Here is a 21,965-nt window from a genome sequence, read left to right on the forward strand (position 1 = left end):
TCTTGACGGAGGCCACGGCGTTCACGTTTTTTTCTAAAAACGTGGGGAGGAAGTGACTAGCGCAGGGAGGAAGTACGTCAACGCACGACACTCGCACGGTTGCGCAGGATGTAAGTACGTGGCCCGCACGCCACGCCTGGCCATGAGGGGCTACGTGCATCGTACGTTGTGCACGTGGTAAGTGAGTTGTACGTGCTTACAACGTACTATCTGCGTGAGATTGCTACGTTCTCTTGCGGAGGCTGTAATCACACGTGCTGCTCACGTAAGGTATCCCTACTCTGTCGCATGTTATAAGTGCGTGCAAGTGCGATGATTTTATTTTTCTCCCCGTCAGATGCTACTAATAGGGGTAGGCCTAATTATAGGACCACCTTCCAAGGTTCTTCAGATGTATAATCATACTTCCTCTCCATAGATGTATATGGCAGTTTAACCTTCTGCGTGTCATATTCATTTTATGTCTATAGGTTTTTACATATTCTGTTGAAAGAAATGAGATTGAAATAAGTAAACTAAGTGAAATATGTGAAATGTGTGCATATTTGACTCATTGACAGAGAAAGGGTTAATAGGCTATATCAGGTAAAGGACCATAGAGCTGTACAGCTCTATGTATAGGACCTAGGTTACATCACGTATAGAATGGCATTGTATACCTGATGTAGGCTAATAGGCTAATGTCAATATCAGGTATACAATGACATTGTATAACACTATTTGAATTAAAAAATCCTAACACATTGGCACTTGAGGTGAGATGCGTATGATTTGCTGTTATGAAGTCTGCCATCTTTATACCCAGTTTCAGAGGTGGTGGCATTTCAGACATGGAGGCATTTTTAGCTAGATTTATCAGCATATTAATAGAACAATGAATGTAGGCCTATGGGTTTGCAGTTTCATCTGAGACTAAAGGTGTCACGTTTGCAATTATATAAGGTAATACTGTCATAGAAAATTCTTCCTTGCTTAATTTCAAAATATACACATTCTCAATTTCAGAGAATGATACTGACTTTATCACTGTTCTGCATATACAATGATGATCAATACCTTTAATTCACGCTTGTGCAGATCTTAAAGGGGCAGTCTTTTAACTTTATAATGCATGATCATATGAAAATACTGTGTCAATACTATTTGAAATCGCATATGCTTTTCTTCAACGAGATCTGTGAACTTCAAAAAACTCAGTTGAAATCGCGTAAATCGCTCATTTTTCGGGTAGTCGGGAACGCCCCCAGAAAAAGCAAGGACCGGTCACGTGCCTTGTCAGGTGACACTTTGACGTACGAGGGGGTATTCATAGTGCCGACTGTCTCGCCGTATACCGTACTTCACAGTGCAGTGAGTCTTGTGTATTTGTAGGAAAGTTAGAGAACATATTTCAAGAAAATGCCGTGGAGGTGTGTCGTCACCGCAGCAAAGACACAAAAGATGGGTGTAAGTCTGCACAACTTCCCTAGGCTAAAGATGACGCCATTCGAAAGAATTGGGTTTTGAGACTCATTTCATTTGCTGAAGCGAGCCCAGCAGTGCAGTGCAGTGGGATGCATGCAATGAATGGTTCTTCTAACGTTATATTCGTCAAGTTGTACAGCCTCGTATGCAGTGATCGCTTGGAGGAGTGGAGCCAAGTACACGTAAACTTGTAGAGGAGGGGCTGTATACTCGGCTAGGATTTGTGCCCAAAAAGAGGATCCTGCAGCCCATAGCTATCCCTGTCATCAAGCTGGGAACTGGAAGCCAATCCCATCGTCAGAGAGTAGCTGAAAAACAAAGCGGATCGGCACAGCAGTTCTGAAGCTGGAGAGAAAGCGGGTATGTTCTGTATAGCGTCTAGACGACTCTATAGAGTCGAGATAGAAACACGAGACCAATGTATACAGAGACTCTAAATCTCTAGATCTATAGAGTCGGGTATGTTCTGTATAGACGACTCTCTAGCTATCGTATGAGTATCGTAACTAGATCTATACACAGCCCAGTTGCTGTATAAATCGGGACGGGGTTCGCACGGCGTCTGGTTATGGCCTCGGCCTATTGCTAATATTCTACTAGTATCATATTATTTACTAACAGTTTCACGGTTTAGATAGGTTGATAAGCTCTGTCTGGCGTTTCGAGTGGGACTGCCTTGCTTCCCCAATAAAGCTCTAAAGAGTTGTACGTAGTAACCGAATGGTTGGATGGTATGTTCCAAAACAAATTATTAGATTGAATTGATCTAGGACTGGGCATTATTGTTTGTCTTCACTTCCCCATTTGTCATTAGGCAAGTGAAATCTTCAATATCCTTTTTTTTTTCCTTGCCCCAAAATGTTTCCCATATATTAGTTGACTAATGTAATGTGATTTCATAGTTTACATGTACAAAAAAAAAGTCACTTTCCAATCAGACAACGAACTTTCTGCAGTCGTTTATTTTCAGTTGTCGTCATTACAATTTCACTTGCCCTGGTTACAATGTTGAATGTGGGGAAGTACTCATGGCAGTTATTACTTGTGATTAACAGTATTTGTTTCTCCCAAGAGTTCCTACATGCATCTAGTTAACCATGTTCTTACAGGCCTACATAGACATTTTTTTTTATTCAATCCTCTCTAGGCTATTACTAATTACAGCCACAGGGTTCAGCTGGCAGCATTGCATTACAGTGTACAACACAAATCCAGACCGGAGGCAAGCTCGAGGTGCAACAGGTGATCTGCTCTACCAGATTGTGAAGCCGAAATACAAGGCTGGGTCTTCTAGTGTGAAGGTTCGTAAAGAATGGCGTAGATATTTTATGCAATATTGGAAGAAAATGAATTCACGTTACAAGACCAATTACAATGAAGAGAAAAATATTAGAATGGCACAATTTGTCAACTACACATTATTTTTATTATTTGTTTGTCTTTGTAGAAGCATGGCTTTCTTGACCACTGAGTACACATAAAATGATCAATTTTAAAAGGTCCCAAAATGTTTCCCATATTAGTTGACTAATGTAATGTGATTTCATAGTTTACATGTACAAAAAAATGTCACTTTCCAATCAGACAAGGAACTTTCTGCAGTCGTTTATTTTCAGTTGTCGTCATTACAATTTCACTTGCCCTGGTTACAATGTTGAATGTGGGGAAGTACTAATGGCAGTTATTATTTGTGATTAACAGTATTTGTTTCTCCCAAGAGTTCCTACATGCATCTAGTTAACCATGTTCTTACAGGCCTACATAGACATTTTTTTTTTATTCAATCCTCTCTATGCTATTACTAATTACAGGGTTCAGCTGGCAGCATTGCATTACAGTGTACAACACAAATCCAGACCGGAGGCAAGCTCGAGGTGCAACAGGTGATCTGCTCTACCAGATTGTGAAGCCAAAATACAAGGCTGGGTCTTCTAGTGTGAAGGTTCGTAAAGAATGGTGTAGATATTTTATGCAATATTGGAAGAAAATGAATTCACGTTACAAGACCAATTACAATGAAGAGAAAAATATTAGAATGGCACAATTTTTCAACTACACATTTTATTATTTGTTTGTCTTTGTAGAAGCATGGCTTTCTTGACCACTGAGTACACATAAAATGATCAATTTTAAAAGGTCAAGATATACATTTTCTCTTTTTTTTAGGGGGGGGTGGAGGGGCAGGTCTTATGCCTGTTTCACTAATCAGAAGTCATAGAAGGGAGGCAGTCAGTTTTCCATTCCCGAAGACCAACACTCCACATTCCATGACCAATGGCTACTTTTGCATTCTCAAATCAAGTCTTTGCATTGAGGAGGACAAACCCCAATTTTGATATGAATTTGCAAAGATTTTTTTAATGTCATTATCAAAATGGTGGTTTCTGTTCATGACACCTCAAGGACTTTGTTGCTAATAACCAATGCAAACATCTTAATTCCATCTATTTTGTGTGTCCCTTTGTTTCTTTCTGTTGAATTTTCTACAGCACATGTTGATGTCCTTTCTGCTGTTGTGGAGTACGATGACAAAACTCCTGCATCCTGCCAGCCTTCAACGCCTCCCCTTGTGAGTGCCATCGTGTGTCATCCAAGGGAGGAAGTTATTGAATATCACAGGAGACAATTTGCACCTGACAAATGATGTGATGGTTTCAGGAATCCTTGCAATTGAGATTGAAGTTCATATTATGTACAATATGATACAAATTTTTTGTGGAATGATTTTTTCATCTGTTCTTCTGTCAGATGTTGGATACAAACACTCAAAATTTTGTTATGCATACCCAGCATTCTTATGCGCTCTATTCATGAGTGATCATCTAAAGACAAGATAAGATCACCTTGGTTACTGTTGTATTCCGTCTGTATAACATGTATGTAGCATTTCATCACAAACAATATGATGCCAACTTGATATAGTGTTTCAAAGACCACTTCTTTGCCAATTGAATATTGTCCTTTTAATAGCAAAATCATAATTCATTTGCAATACAGGAGTCATGTGGATACAAAAGGAAAACTGTGTATTCTTTTGTTGATATTTAAAGCATAAATGACCATATTTATGGACAGATGAGCTTGCATTCTTAACACTATTCTGTAGAGATATTTAGTGTTGTATTAAAATGGTAAGTTTAGAAGATTTCTACATGAATGCTGTCCCTTACTATGGTTTTATCATAGCATGTTTGCTGTTATAGATTAGAGCTCATCACTCTTATGATCAAATATTGATATTTTTGACAAGATAATTTAGAATCAGATGTGCATGCATTATAGAACACAACACACTCAAAAGGGATTGAAAAAAAATGTATATACATGTAGTTTTGAGAAGAAATGCAATAATTTACTCTTGGTATATGATTCACAGATTTATGAAAAAGGAGAACAAGATGTGTTCTAAGCATTAGCATTTTACATAATCTTCATCTGTGTTTAAGCAGACTTAGGCCCAGTTACTCAAGTTCCGAGACCTGGAATGCATCCACAGGGAGAATCCGAATTCATAATGCGATGCTAAGTGTAGTTGGGGAATTATTCTGTTGATTTCTATTATACATGTAGTTCTCCATACATAATCATTGAAGTCAAGCATTAAAAGTTAAGCATTGTTTTTTTTTATGAATATGGTGTCAGGGGTCTTATGAAAGAACAATTGCTAGGTCACTCAGACTCAGACATTCATAATTATTCATGCAGATAGGTACTTCTGAAAATGTGCACACAAGCAAACACCCACATGCACATATGCTCACATACATTCACACATTTGTACACATTTTTAAATGTGTGAAAGATTGAATAACATCACTCACCTGAATTGTTTTGTATATATGTACACTTGCAATACATACATGTATACTATTTTTATCCTAAATTTGAGTTCTGTAGAGATTTCTGTATAGTGAAGAAGAAATCACAAAGCTTTTGATTCAATGTTACATGAGAATGTCTCATAATATTGATATGAAATATACAGTATGTATGTGGAAAAGGTAACTCTTCCGGAATGATTTGATGTCAAATGTGGATGTCACTCATGCGTGCTTGACTGACCAGCTGCCATTGATCCAGTGGAATAAATCCCATTTTGTTCCAACATTAGGATATGGAGATAACACACTGGTAGGGTTTTACAATCTCACTCCTGTAAGTACAATACCCCTCCCCTGCTTTTCCTCACTCCCTTTTACTAATTTTCTTTGGTATCCTATCTATACACACATCAACACACACACACACACACCCTTTGCCATACTACACACATACCCACAAACACCTTCAAACAGGCATCACTTGAACACTCCCACCAACATGCAAATCGCATACATATGTACAATGCCATACAAATCTTACCTGTACATATATCTATGAGGGGAATATTTCTATCCATTCCATGAGGGGGAACATCAGACAAACATAGGGCAAATATATCAATGATATATTCATCCTATGCGTGTCTGATGTTGGTGTGTGTTTGTGCGTGTTTGTATCTGATATGCATGAGTGTACTGAGGGTGTGTGCATATGTGTATGTTTGTGCATTTTCATGTGTCTGTATGAAGCTAATCTTTTTTTTGTTAATAAGGATGAATTTATACTGCATGTACTGTATTACTACAACCGCTACAACTACATATAGAAAACACGACACACTTTTTTTTTTCCATTTGCTTACAAAATATAATTGGTGTAATCAGCTGGAAGGAATGTTTGACAAATGAATACTGGTTCATGACAGAATACTACTATATGAGCCAGCTACATTCCAGTTCAATGAGTTCGTAACTAGACTTGGTCCTGTTCTCTAAATAGAGGCTGTGAAGCTATTGCCGGAAAGGCTACAGCATCTTAATTGTATTAGATCGTTATTTGTTTTTTTGTGACCATGATTGACAACATAGCTGTTCAACATGTCAATTCTACACAATCAAAATTACCTTCAGTTGTATGGTTGTGAAAGTGTCATTTTCCAATTGCTAAAACATGCAGTAGGTCTACATTACAAAAGAGAGAGGGGGAGCATAGTAAGAGTAAGAATTGAGACAAGAGTGCATTTGACATACAGTCGAATCTTGTTATAATGAGGTACATTATGGGACCAGAGATATCACTCCTGTATATCAAGATCTTGTTATAACTACAGTTTGTTATATCACTGCTTATAATATTGAGGTTCCACTGAACATGCATCAATAAATTACGATAAAATACAATGTACTGTAGATCATTTGTACAGAGAGGCTGAAGTCCAACAGCATGTTTCTCAGCTGTGTGCCTTGATGAGTTGGTGTTGGACGCTGCATATCATCAGTATACCCAACATACCGGTAATGGACAAGGTGTCTGACAAAGTATACATGTGACATTTCGCAATGTACAAACTTATCTGATGCATTTCTACACTGTGACCACATTCCCGTTAAGCAGATCGCAATGTGACAAGTTGTCACATTCTACACCCAATATCAGTGCTGCATATACAGTCTTATTACAACCTATGCAAAATGAAAGCCTGTCACTATTTCTGATGGATGAGTTTATCAGATTTTTCTAACAGCAGAAGATGGCAGTAGGACTCTCACATTTTGGCCCAGAAATGTCCAGCATCATCTCACCAGTTACCGGTATGCAACATGTCTTGATCGCCTGATATTGAAACAAAAGTGAAACAAAATGGAATGCAAAAGGAGTAAAATTTGAAATTCCTATTATATGACATCATGTGTTCATCTAGGAATTTATCTTGAGAATAGGATTTAAATTAGACAATGTAAATGGGACCCATGGGGTATGGTAGTCATTATTTTGGGGACGACTGTATGATGGCAGGATAAAATACATGTATAAAAACATGTATTGACTGCCTGAAATTGAAACAAAAATGAAATGAAATGGAATGCAATGGAATGCAAAGGGACTAAAATTTGATAATATATTACATAAGTGTTACTCTAGAAATCGTGAGAACAGGAATAAAATTACACAATGTGAATGGATCTTTCATATGTAGAATCGTATAATGACACCATAAAATTCATTAGGAAATTATCAGGGATATGAAAAAAGCCTAATTTTTATTGCAACATTTGGAAAATAAAATAGGGAATTAAATGTGCCTAACAAACTCACTTGTTATCTGCAGCATTTGTTCAAGCACCTTCTCCATAGGCCTACTGTTGGGTGTCCTGGTAGCTTCCAGTTTCTTTCACCCATTCATCGAGGCCCAAAGTTGAGAAACCTGGATGTGCTATAATACAGCGTATTGGAGCATCGAAATGTCTTTCGTTGTAACGTAATTCTCAATCTTGTCCATTATGTGCTCTGTCTCTTTGCAGCAAATGGATTCCCTGGCAGTGGTCATGTGGGAACACAGCTGCGACAGAGGCACCTGAAAACAAAGAAAAAATGAAAAAAAAAGAAGAAACATAACGAACAACACATTCCTATTTCCTTCTTTGTGTTTATTAGTTGGTGTTTTGAAGTAGTACTGCACTGTCACACAATGAGATTTAGACTATAGGCCTATTAGTCATTAGTGAAATCATTGTTTGAGTTCTAGGCAAGTGTGAACAAAATATCGTTCATGACTAGGCCTGTAGGAACCCCTACTGCCAGAGAGGTTACCACTTATACCAGACTCTTCAAACCACTGCTGAGCCTAGCCACATACGGTAAGTGAAATTGCAGTTATGGTATGGCCGGCAAACACTTGTACCTTATTGCAAACAGCAGTTTTTCACTTATCCTTTCATAACTTGTCTCGTGATCGGCAATTTACATGTGAAACTGTAGTAGGAGGGCCTAGTGGAAACAAACTTGGTTGGAATTTACCAGTCGATTACCTCATGATAGGAAGGTCCTTGGGGCCAGAGAAATGACCTCCTTATATACCGGGTACATGCGTACACAGGTACAGTACTATGAATTACATCAAAAGTTTATACCAGGACTCAAGTAAAATACTGTTAAATGCGGAAAAAAAATCGGGATCTGAAAAATCAGTTTGTCCTTGTGACATTATGAATGAGATCGAGAGATATGAGAGCTCAAGTATGACATCTGCCTCGCCAGCTCAGTGCATAGCCTTTCAATTCATACCGTCGTTTACCGACGTCCCTCTTCCACTCCAGTTTCACGTTCATGTTGTATTGTAAACAAAATTCTGTTTTGATTTTTCCGACCCCAATCGACCTGCATTCTGTAAGAATTAACGTTAAGCCTAACGTTAGAGTGAACTATCTAGACTCTCAGTGTACTTGATACTAATGATAGTTACCAATTATTATCTCTCAAGTCCCAACCTCGTCGCGGGCTCGTTGCCATCACCTTGTTCCTCGAGCAGCATCCTCACGGGCCACTGCCCCGGGGGCGGGAGGTGAAGAGTCGGGTTCATATACTCCAGAACGGTACGGCTACGGGCGGGATGAACTCAATACAGATTAGATTTAGGGTTGCCTGGGGCTGGAGCTGGAGCTGACGAGGGGCTGCTTTACCTTCGCCTTCATCATCTCGGTGGGGGTAGCAGCCAGAAAGGCGAATCCAGGTCTGAATCCATATTGAGAACACTGTCTTGTTGACCACGTACTGCTACCAGCTTGTTTACCGTGTATAAAGCTAATGCAACGCGATCCGCGAAGCTAGCAAGGTATGCTGTTATCGTAAAAATTAGAGTGCCATCCAGTCTCCAGTTGAAATTTGTTATCATCCATGCACACACACAGAGTCACAATGTACGGTCAGCAGTAAAGCGGCTGTCTGTACGTCTACTTGTCTTTTTCTCTCGCAGAAAATATCTAGTTTTTTTCCAAACGTAAACCGGATCCAAAAAGGCAATTATCATGGGTAAAGTGTTCAAAAAAAAAGTCAGTGGCGTCACTGGGCCTCTACTAAAATGTCTAAACAACATATTCAAATCACTTTTGGGACGCAAAGATTGTCAGAACTGGTTAAATCTTGATTTAAAAATAGATAAAGTTTCACTCATTTTACATTGCCAACGCATTAGACGAACTCGGTGGCTTCGCGGGGTCTACCCCCTCATACGTCAAATCGCATAAGCCAATCAGCTGCCAATTTTGGGGGGCGTTCCCAAATCAGTGAACATTTTGAGCGATTTCTTGTTACTGAGCAATTTTTGGTGGATAAAAACGCCAGAATCGTGTTAGTGAGCTCAAATACCTTCTATATAGCCCCAATGTCCGAATTAAAAGACTCCCCCTTTAAATGTATTTTTTTTCAAAACTCCTAAAATCTTGTCACTTCATGCATTGACCATTCAGAGCTCAAGATTTCTATATGTTTTGCTTCTTCAAGAAGTTTTTTACTTTGTCTTATGTGCCACAAAATATGGTACAAGTGTAGGCCTATACAAGTGTGTGTATATATGTATACATATATATATATATATTATATATATATATATATATATATATATATATATATATTACTAATCGCCTACCAGGCAGAAGGGTCCAATAACGTAATCATTTTGGTTTGTGACACAATTCGAAAGAGTTTTGAAAGCCCTTTCAAATGACATAACAATCATTTTACTGTGTATGCGATTTTTTCGATCCTATAATCCTTACAGGGAATTTCTGCCCGGTAGGTGAAATAGAACAGTATGAATATATAATTGCCATCATCATGACATCTTGGAGACGAAAATGATGATACTCGTCCGTCGGCTCGGTTCGTGTACCTTGCAGAGATCACTGCGCACAACTTGCGTTTTAAAGGTACTAGCCCACATTTGCAAACCCACGAAAATCAAAACTGCATAAAACAGGTGCAATATGACTTCAAGTACAAGTTATAACAGTAACATACCTCACCTGTTGCTCTTTATCTATACCATTCGATAAAAGAGAGAAAATCATCGTTTTAAAATCAATTTTCAAACCGGGTCAACCCGACCCAAAATCGAATTACGAGCGCGGGCTAGCTACGTATACTGCGACCAGCCCCAACGTGCAGCGTTGGGGCTGTGCCGTTTTCGCATTCAGATCGAGGAGTTGTACAAAACGGGTGCCGTTTCGGCGCTATATTTCCTTAATTTTTCAACAAAAACTGCTAGGAATACTTACATGGGTCGATTAAACCTAAATGATTAATTTCGGCGACTGTTTGATGCATTTCATTGCTTATGATGCAGAAAATGCTGTCTTATAACGCGAATATCTTCAGCTCACCGATGCTCACTGAAACTCACAATCACTTGCACAGGCGCACAGCATGCATGCAGTTCTGTGCATTGAGAGCATGCGTAATGCGTACTAATGGATATAGCAGCAAGTCTCTCCACTGTTGCACTAGGGCAGGCCGCTTGTTACTCCTAAAAAAATGTAGAAAAATTTGCAGTTTCTAGATAAATGGGTGAGAAAAACCAAGTCGAAAAGGTAATGTATTAATTGTCACTGTGTTTATGATAGAAATTTAGCCGTACGTGCTTTATTTGTGAAGTCGCCGTGAATGTGGCAGTGATTTTTGCTCCCGCTCAGCTGCGAGGTAGCCGCCAGGACCGCGCCTTGCGGCGCGGTCTCCGGGGCTAGCTACTAGTACGTACATGTAACTTCCACATGTATCGCATGCAAGTTGTACGTACGTGGACCGGAGCTAGCGAGCGTTATACGCATGCATACGGTGCATTTTCATTTATTTTTATGAAAGTAATGGACTAATTGGAACGAAATTTTGCACAGGTGTTACTGCAATCATACCCAAACTCCATGCTAACTATGAGACCAATTGCTGCAGGTTTGCAAATGTGGGCTAGTACCTTTAAGTGCGGAGCAGGTGCTTATTCGGCAAGTTCGGTACGGTCTGCGTGCTCTATCGAACAGTTGAACTCAGGAAGTGTCGAATAAGCACGGGCTGCGCACTTATTACGTGCTCAACACGTACGTGCTACGTGTGCCGTCAGCCCAGCAAGTGACGGTGGGAAAATTAAAAAAAAAACACACGGAGTCAGTGCGTTGTACGCACGTTCGCTGTAGAGTGCTCGTATGTTGCCCGCACTTAGGGTGAATCCGTAGCCCGAACGCAGCGAAAGTTCCTCGGGTCCTAAAAGTGCTACGGCGTGTCTGCGTGCTCGAAAATTCGTGCGGAGGCGGTACTTACTACGTACGGATCCCCACATTTTGCCCACGTTTTTGTAAGTAGACAGCACGCACTTGCAAGTACGGCGAGTTGTGACCACGGCTTACAAACTCGAAGAGTTGATCGTAAGAACGCCTGCTCATAAGGCATTTGTACGAACCTTACGTTCTTGGCGGATGCCACGGCATTCACGTTTTTTCTAAAAACGTGGGGAGGAAGTGACGAGCGCAGGGAGGAAGTACGTCAACGCACGACACTCGCACGGTTGCGCAGGTTGTAAGTACGTGGCCCGCACGCCACGCCTGGCCATGAGGGGTTACGTGCATCGTACGTTGTGCAAGTGGTAAGTGAGTTGTACGTGCTTACAACTTACAATCTGCGTGCGATTGCCACGTTCTGTTGCGGAGGCTGTAAAATAACACGTGCTGCTCACGTGCGGTGTCCCTACTCTGTCGCATGTTGTAAGTGCGTGCAAGTGCGATGATTTTTTTCCCCGTCAGATGCTAGGGGTAGGCCTAATTATAGGACCACCTTCCGAGGTTCTTCAGATGTATAATCATACGTCTTCTCCATACGTGTAAATGGTAGTTTAACCTTCTGTGTGTCATATTCATTTCATGTCTATAGGTTTTTTATATTTTGTTGAAAGAAAATGAGGTTGAAATAAATGAACTAAATGAAATATGTGAAATATGTGCATATTTGACTCACTGACAGAGAAAGGGTTAAAAGGCTATATCAGGTATAGGACATAGGTTACATCACGTACAAAATGGCATTGTATACCAGATGTAGGCTAATAGGCTACTGTCAATATCAGGTATACAATGACATTGTATAACATTATTTTGGTTGAAACATCCTAACACATTGGCGCTGGAGGTGAGATGCATATGATTTGCTGTTATGAAGTCTGCCATCTTTATACCCAGTTTCAGAGGTGTTAGCATTTCAGCCATGGAGGCATTTTGAGCTTTATTTATCAGCATATTACTAGAACAATGAATGTAGGCCTATGGTTTTGCAGTATCTGAGTCTGAAGGTGTCACGTTTGCAATTAAGGCCCTAAATAAGGTAATACTGTCATAGAAAATTCTCCCTTGCTTAATTTCAAAATATACACATTCTCAATTTCAGAGAATGGTACTGACTTTATCACTGTTCTGCATACACAATGATGGTCAATGCCTTTTAACCACGCTTGTGCAGGTCTTGAATGTAACAATTTTTCAAAACTCCAAAAACCTGGTCACGTCATGTACTGACCACTCAGAGCTCAAGATTTCTATATGCTTTACTTCTTCAAGCAGTTTTTTACTGTGTCTTATGTGCCGCATTATATGATACAAGTGTATATAAGATTATATGTATTATATTATATATTATTTTAAATAACCATGGTCATTACTCATCGCCTACCAATCAGAAGGGTCCTATAACATGACATTTTGGTTTGTGACACAATTCGAAAGATTTTTGAAAGCCTTTTCTAGTGATATAACAATCATTTTTCTGTGTAATGTGATTTTTTTTTTCGATCCCATAATCCTTACAGGGCATTTCTGCCCAGTAGGTGAAATAGAACAGTATGAATATATAATTGCCAACATCAGGACATCTTGGAGACGAAATGATGGTACTCGTCCGTCGGCTCGGCTCGTGTACATTGCAGAAATCACTGCGCACAACTTGCGGTACGGTACGGTCTGCGTGCTCTATTGAACAGTTGAACTCATACAAACGTGTCGAATAAGCACGGGCTGCGCACTTATTACGTGCTCAACACGTACGTGCTACGTGCGCCGTCCGTCGAGCAAGTGACGGTGGGAAAATTTTAAAAGACGCACGGAGTCAGTGCGTTGTACGCACGTTCGCTGTAGAGGGCACGTACGTTGCCCGCACTTAGGGTGAATCCGTAGCCCGAACGCAGCGAAAGTTCCTCGTGTCCTAAAAGTGCTACGGCGTGTCTGCGTGCTCCAAAATCTGTACTGAGGCGGTACTTACAACGTACGGATCCCCAAATTTTGCCCACGTTTTTGCAAGTAGACAGCACGCACTTGCAAGTACGGCGAGTTGTGACCACGGCTTGAACGACTTCAGGCGTTCTTACAATCATTGTAAGAATTTAATCTATCTAGAATTGTCTCTCAACCCTACAAAATCTTGCGTTGTTCTTACGACGTTTGTACGACATTCGTACGGCCGCCTTACGAAGAGAGGTCTCGTAAGAAGTTAAAAAAAAATCTTTGCCAAGACCATCGACCAGGATACGAACTTACGAATGGTCTACGAACGGTCTACGAACGCTGGTTTCGTACGGCCTACTTAAAAAGACCTTACAAATCGTCTAAATATGGTTCGTACGACGTTCGTAGCAGTTAGTCAAGGCATTTGTGACCGAGCATTTAAACGTACAAAATTCAACTTGAACAATGGGTGTGTTTCCTTCATTGCTTCACCAGATCAGTCCTAGAGAAAAGCTCACAGCAGTCTATTCAGAGTTTGCCACGTTTGGTGCCTAAGAAAGTGGGAAGAGAGACTATCCTTGAAGGGGTATTATATGGGTGCACGTCACGAGACTTACACCTACGAGTCATAGAGCTCACGAGTCATATAGCCCAATGAGTTCGACATTCAGCATACAAGGTCCATGAGAACGACACGTTAAACCACGTGTTGTATCTGTCGAACTCGTGGGCTGTTTTTACCTATTATAGTGTCAAACTCATGGGCTGTATGATTCGTGAAATGTACCACGACTCGGGGATCTGTTTTTAATGTCGAACTCCTGGGATGAATGATTCGTGGGTATCGGTCTCGTTGTATCACCCTCACATTATTCCATAGCTAGCTGCCCATATAAGGGAAAGGAAAAGGATAGAGTTATTCAATGATTTTTAGGTAAACATTTGTGGTGTTTTCACGGAGATGACGACGTCAATGACTTTAATTAGGATTCCTGTCACAATATCACTAACATCAATTTTTTTTTTTCTGTACAATATTTTGAATCTTCATTGACGATACTTTTGGTTGAGTTCAAATCATGCAAGCGAAGAATCATAACATGACAATGTGCCTAGATGTCCTTTTATTTGTGGCGTATCATTCAACTTTTTTATGATCATCTAAAAGATATGGCGAGAAGAAAACAATTTTCATTTAATGTTCATAAGGACAAGGTCAGTTATTGTGATTGGAGGTATGATTACCCATTATTTTCCATTGTTTCAAATAAATGTTATCTTTAGTAATATAGTAAATATAGAAACAAGGCTCAAATCATCTATTTTTTTATAATTTGAATTAAGTATGGAGAAAAATGCTCATCTGTATAGACTTTACATAATTATGTGACCTTGCATCACAACAAAACGTCGCCAGATATAGATTTTTAGTTAAGAGAAGATTCTGAAAAAGCAGACGTTAAGCTTTAAAATGATGTTCAAGTCAATTCAAATGGACTCTCATAACTTGCATAACCAACCCTAATACAGGAAAGAAAGCACATTTTTCGGAAAAGTGTGAACTAAGAAGACAGGCTCTGAAGTACAGGGTCTATTCAGCCGTTGAATCCATACGAAACCGTGCTGTGCGATGAATGGGACATAAGAAAACAAACAAATAAGCAAACGAAAATACAAATGAATAAGTAAATAAATGAATAAATAAATAAATAAATAGATAAATAAATAAATACATACATAAATAAACACACACAAAAACAGGATGAAAACCACAGAAACAACTGCAATGAAGGGATTATCAGATTAAGCTATAATCGAGCATGCTCTTATCAACACATTCTGTCCATGATAGATGCCAACTTCCATGCAGTAGCATCATCCTCTCTGAAGTTAATAAAGTTGAGAGTGAAAAGTAAGTTCACATATTTCAAAAGAATAAAAAGGGACTCTACAAACACACCTTATCACATCATTTTCCTTTAAAAAAAAGTGTTCTAGAAAAACCCTTACAACACAATTTCCTGACTTTTTGATGTTCCCAAACTTTAAAATAATGTAGAAGACTTGCTTTTTCAGAAACATGAAAAACTCACGAATTGATAGGTTGACCAATCTTATCTATTTACAGTCCTCACACAAGATCAGTGCGTGCGCCTTTATGGTGGTTCTGTGATGCACGGTCACACAATATCATACATGAAAGCATGAAAAGGAAATTAAGTGAAAAAAATTTCGCTAGTACAAGACAATAGCGTGCCTAGATAATTACAAAGATAATACTGATCAAAATAACGAAAATAATAATAAAAATAACTCCAATAATGACGACAATGTCATCTACAACAACAACAACAACAACAACAACAACAGCAACAATAGTAATAGTTATTTTCTCTTGCTGCTGCCCCCTCCTACCCCGGAAAAAAAGGGATAGGAAGACGGGCACCATGCACACAAGAAGGCTAAAATCGGAAGTGTACGAAGTGTAATGCATGCATAAAATAAGGCAAACTCATATTTCCCCCGTTTAGACTCAGTGGTAGTCACTGCTCCCACCGTTCAAGGATGGAAAGGAGAAGACATCATATTGTGGTGTGACATCCAGGAGGAGCCTTTTGCAGTGTCCTGGTATAAGGCGAGCATTTTACATCCGGACCAGAAGACGCCTAAGGCTGAATACTTCGATGGAAATTTTAAGAGCCTGGAGGAGCGGTTCGACATCGACAAGAACTTTAGCCTCGTCATCAGCGACATGGAGGTGGCAGATGAGGGTCGTTACTATTGTCAGGTGCTGCTGAAGAATGACCAAATATTTGACAGTTCCACTATCATGACGATTAGCTGTAAGTAACATCTGTGTTTATTCATGTCATTAAAGAGTGAGAGAAAGAGAAAATTGTTATGAATTATGTTGGATATAAAAAGAATTTTTAGACTCGCAAGCTAGCTTGAAAAAGAAGCGACGAAAGAACAATATGTCATTATCAAAATCGTCGATCATGTAGAGTCACATTGACTCATATTAGCATGATTTATGGTAGCAATACAACAAACTCCGAGAGTAATTATTGGGGATGAGGAGGAACTGAGTCTGATTTCAATCAAACCTTTGCACGTAAAAGAAATACAACTTGACACTTACGGTATATTAACCCGTTGAGGACAAGTCCCAAGTATACTCGGGCAGGTGTTTTTAACGTTGTAAGTCACAGCATTTTTCAAAATCCCACAAGCACACTCTAAAATCGTCCATATGTTTGTTTTAGACAAAGCATTACTCTATTTATTGAACTGCTACAATGACATATCTGAGACTTTTTCCTGTTAGAAATTTCACAGCAAACAGATAGGTCATGGTAGTAGGGACAACTTGGTAAAAGAAAAATAACGTAATTCGTTATTTTCTGTCAGAGAGGAAGAATGGTATATCAAATACTTTGCAAATGGACCTTGACTTCATTTTCTTTCACATTTCCACATTGTGAAGCCATATCAACTATCCTATCAGGCAGTACCGTTTATGCCTTAAAACAGAATACACGTAGACTGTGAAGAGTCAGTGTTGGAACTTTCTGTATAAATTAGTCATTTATCATATTTTGATACACCGTACAGTATAAGTTTCATTGTTTTTTATGAAACAGCAATGTCTACAAAGGTGTCAGCATAGCAACCATCAAGTTTAAAGAAGTAAGATTTTGATGACGGTGTTTTCTAGGGTAAACAAAGTTTTTTCTTAAGGTAGACATATTATATTCTGACAGCCGATGAAACCCGTAAGCAGCAAGAAAAACGGGGAAATGCACGGGGAGCCTTTTTTTTTTCCTGTCAGCTGAATAACCCAGAAGTGGCAACAGAAACATTTTCCGCCCCCTTTTTTATAGCTTTTATATGCCATATGAATAATGGCTTTTCAGTTTTCGTTTCTTTTTGTAACACTTTTTTTTTTTGCGTTTATCTTATTATCTATGAATTTATAGATATATCAACAGTCATTTTGATATTAAGATCATAATCCTATATAGTAGTAATCATCCTTATTAACACGTGATTTTTGTTTATTTTGTGTTATCATCCGTTTTTCGTATATTTCTTTATCTGAGCATTCTTCAGGTTGTGGTGTCACTTGTAACATGGCAAATCATGTGTGAGAAACACACTTGAAAAAAAGCAAAAGAAAAGCAAAAGCAAAATATCAAGTCCGCGAAAATCGTACAAGTTGCCGTGTAAAGATTAGGATACGTATGTCATTTCAGAATGATTATCTTATTTTCCTAGCAATTGCGTCAGGACATACGATTGAGGAATGTGCTGATAGAAGTCAATCTCGTCACAGCCAATGCACATACCAATCTCCATCTAACACCAATGATTTTGCCCTCACGTGTGTCGTAAGTGGATTCAAACCTAACGTGTCTATGTTATGGACCGATGAGTCGGGAAAGAGACTGAATTCCTTGGCTTCAAAACAGAGCACCCTTTCTGACGGCACATACGAGAGGTTCGAGACAATCACTGTATCAGCTAAACATGGGACAGAGCAAACGTTCATGTGTATGGCTATCGGTGACTCTCTGAATGGAACGTCGACCCGAGAAATCACCGTTCTGCCTGTAACAGGTATCACAAAATGTTGTTAATTCTGTTTCTCAATAATAACTGCTATACCATTGATATTAATTAAACCTACTTTCTGATTTACATTGGTCAAGGAGAAGTATAATTCGCTCAATTATTATGTATATAGAGAGGAAAGAAATCATCATGCCATGAAAAAAAAAGTTTCTATTAAAAGAAGAATACAAGAGAAATGTTCACCAATTTCAATGAAAAAAAAAGACGAAGAAGAAAAAAACCTTACGACTATTGACATGGGGTACGCGTCACAAGTCCGACAATAACAAGTTATACAGCCCACGAGTCTTGGGCCCGAATTCACGAAGGTGGTACAAATGAAACAGTGGTTTAAACCATAGACAAAAACCATGGAACGCCAAGTGTCGCACGGAATATTTCGTTACGAAATTGGTAATTTCGTCGACAAAATGACCGTTTCGTTAACGAATTTCGTTAACGAAATTTGTATCCTTGTTTCCACAGTATTGCATTTGTTTGTTTGTATCGTATTTCTTTCTTTCTTAGGTGTTTGTCTCCGTTTCTGTTACTTTTCTCTTCAGTTCCGTGCCTTTATCTCTGATCTCGTATCATTTCCCTTTATCATTTCTCTTCACTCACATTTCTGCTTAGCACAGGTTGGCGTAGCTGTACATTGACCGACTGTACTTGCCCTTTTCCCTTTGATTTATTCGCCTTACAGGTCTATCTTGCTCCCTTTTTTTAATTTCCCTCAATTCTGACAGGTTATGTATTTCTCCTTCCCTTGTTTGGCTGTCATTGTTCTTCTCTGTCCCCTGCCTACCATGGCTAACCATCTGCCTCTTTTTCATCAACTGAGGAAAACCAAGCTCAAGGCCCTCAGATTCTCATTTCACCTGGATAATTACAGATTCTACTCCCTTAACCGCATGATACCAACGGGCCTCCAACTCCACTGCACTCCAGCTCTTGGAACACTCTCGCCTGAACTACGGAAACGCTGAATCCAGACTCTACATGGAGCTTCCATCCGTTTGATTAACATTCTCTCTGAACAGTGTGCCGCCTCTCTCACTTCCTTTTCAGCTGACATCGACAGACTGGAGAGTGAACTTCGCTCTTGCTGCACCGACACCCAATGGCTCAAATACAATGATGAAATTGAATCTTGTCTCTCAAAACATGTGTCTGACCTCACCGCTCGCAGGAACAAGAAAATAGGCAACATCACGAAGAAACGTCAAGGGTCTAACAGATTCAGGCGACACACCACACCCACTGATGTATCCTCCACTTCTGTCGTTAACCTTTCTTCTTCTCCCCTTTCTCAAGCAGAAACGTCTCTTCTCTCAAAAGGTCTCAAGTTTTGCCCCACTCCACCCAAGGTTGATCAGATAGCACGCAGCCAAGACCTCTCTACTTTCTACCGCAGGTTACGCCTCAAAGAGTTTTTTCTTGATGAACCCCCTTCTGCTCCTGAGCCCTTTCATCAAAAAAGCTCATGGATTCCCCCTAAGAATAGAGTTCCCTCCCTGGAAACGTACATCGAAGCTGTCTCATCTCAAGTCCACTCCGCAGATACCCTCGACATTGCATCACATGACAATCTCCCAAAGGAAGAACGCCAGGCTCTCTCATCTCTCAAAAACAGGTCGGACATCATCATCAAGCCCGCAGACAAAGGATCAGCTGTTGTAGTAATGGACCGCCAGCAGTACATCGATGAAGCCATGAAACATCTCCGCAATCCTTCCCACTACACACCTCTTGACTTTGATCCCACCAATAATTTCTCCCAACAGATCCAGTCGACACTCGATGACATGAAGGAACATGAACACCTCACCAAGAAGGCTCACAAATTTCTCTCCCCCGTTAATGCCAAACCTGCCCGATTCTATCTCCTCCCCAAGATCCACAAACCTGGTAATCCCGGTCGTCCCATCCTCTCTGGAAATGGTTCCCCAACAGAGAACATCTCCCTCTTTGTTGATCACCACATTAAACCTCTTGTCTCACTCGCACCCTCCTACATTCATGACACACCAGACTTTCTCAGGAAACTCGATGACATCAAGGACCAGATACCCGAGACAGCAATCATCGGTACTTTCGACGTCTCCTCTCTCTACACCAACATTCCCCACGATGAAGGTATTCTAGCCTCCTGTGAGGCTTTGACTTGCAGCGGCTATTCCACCCCCCCCCCCATATCTCACATCAAATCCCTCATGTCACATGTACTGACGAAAAACAACTTCACATTCATGGACAAGGCTACCTACAGGTATCTGGCACAGCTATGGGTACCAGGATGGCTCCCTCCTTCGTCTGTCTCTTCATGACCAAGCTAGAGCAGTAGATGTTAGATTCAGCCCCCTGTCGTCCATGGATTTGGTGGCGCTACATCGATGACATCTTCTTCATCTGGACGAGGGAGGAAGAAAGCCTCCATACTTTCATTGACCATATCAATTCTTTCCACAGAACCATCAAATTCACTTCTGATTTCTCCCAAGAAGAGACCAACTTCCTTGATGTCACCGTTAGGAAGGAGTCTAACCATGTCACCACCACTCTCTACACTAAACCCACAGATACCCATCAGTACCTTCACTCAGCCAGCTGCCATCCCCGCCACTGCAAAACCAGTATCCCCTACAGTCAAGCCCTCAGACCTTGCCGTATCTGCTCTGAGGATTCTGAGTTTTCTTTCCATGCCAGGAACCTGAAGAGACATCTCGCAGCCAGGGGCTACGGTACCAGGAGACTTCAACAAGCCATCAACAAAGTTCGTTCTCTCCCCAGATCTGAAGTTCTCAAACCGAAAACCAACAAGCAGGACATCACTGACAGAATACCCCTCGTGACCACCTTCCATCCCAATCTACCCTCTCTCCACAATATCCTTCGTGATAACCACCATATCCTTCATACCTCTGATCGTCTCTTACAGGCCGTCCCAGATACTCCCATCCTGGCATACCGACGCCCCCACAACCTCAAGGATCTCATCGTCCGTGCTGAAGTACCCTCCCTCACTGACAATTCTTCTCCTTTACAGCATGGCACATTCAAATGTTCAGCCAGTAGGTGCATCATTTGTAGCATACACATCCACGAGAGTGACTCTTTCACCAGCAACTCTACCGGCCTCTCTCACCACACGAAGGGAAACATCACTTGTACTACCACTAATGTCGTGTATCTCATCACTTGCAGAGTTTGTAGAATCCAGTATGTTGGGGAAACCAAGACAACACTCAAAAGACGCTTCTATGGACACAGATCTACTGTCAACACAGCCAAGCTCGACACTCCAGTGGGCCACCATTTCAATCTACCCGATCATTCCATCACTGATATGACTCTACAGGGCATTGAATCTTTAGGCACTCGTCCAGACACAGTCAGAACCAGCAGAGAGAAGCTCTGGATGAGACGTCTTCACACCATCCAACCCCATGGCCTCAACATCCAGGAGGGAAATGACTAACCACCTTTTATTTCTTTTTATTATTATTACCATTGTTTTTCTCTTTTTCATTTTTGAATTTCATTCTGTTCTTTCCTTGCGCTTTTTCCATTTGCAGACCCGTTTATTCCCTATTACTTCCTTCCTCTAGTCCGAGTCTCCTTTATACAGCCCATTTCTACCTAAACATACACACACTTGGTTTTGTTGGTTTATACATACTTGTGCTTACTATGCCTTGCCTGCTCATCTACATACAATGTATACAATTTTCTCTCCCCCTTTTTTCATATGTGTTTCATTTCATTTCTTTTATCAATATCTTTTTCATTACTGTTATTTCATTTGTCATTATC

At 40.2% G+C, this 21,965-nt stretch overlaps 1 long non-coding RNA gene and 1 pseudogene across 1 annotated transcript; both read left to right on the forward strand.

Annotated features, from left to right (window-relative positions):
• The first annotated feature begins 1,770 nt into the window (after window positions 1–1,770).
• Window positions 1,771–3,357, forward strand: LOC139709510 (uncharacterized). Its single transcript, XR_011709403.1, has 3 exons — window positions 1,771–1,824; window positions 2,635–2,765; window positions 3,276–3,357. It is a non-coding gene; the product is annotated as an uncharacterized lncRNA (long non-coding RNA).
• Window positions 3,358–19,834: 16,477 nt separating this feature from the next.
• On the forward strand, window positions 19,835–20,831 carry LOC139709524 (uncharacterized; annotated as a pseudogene).
• The last annotated feature ends 1,134 nt before the right edge of the window (window positions 20,832–21,965 follow it).

Source organism: Diadema antillarum, unplaced genomic scaffold, assembly GCF_040938485.1.
Source record: "Diadema antillarum isolate AM-2024a unplaced genomic scaffold, OU_Dant_1.0 seq00001441_RagTag, whole genome shotgun sequence".
Classification (NCBI taxonomy): domain Eukaryota; kingdom Metazoa; phylum Echinodermata; class Echinoidea; order Diadematoida; family Diadematidae; genus Diadema; species Diadema antillarum.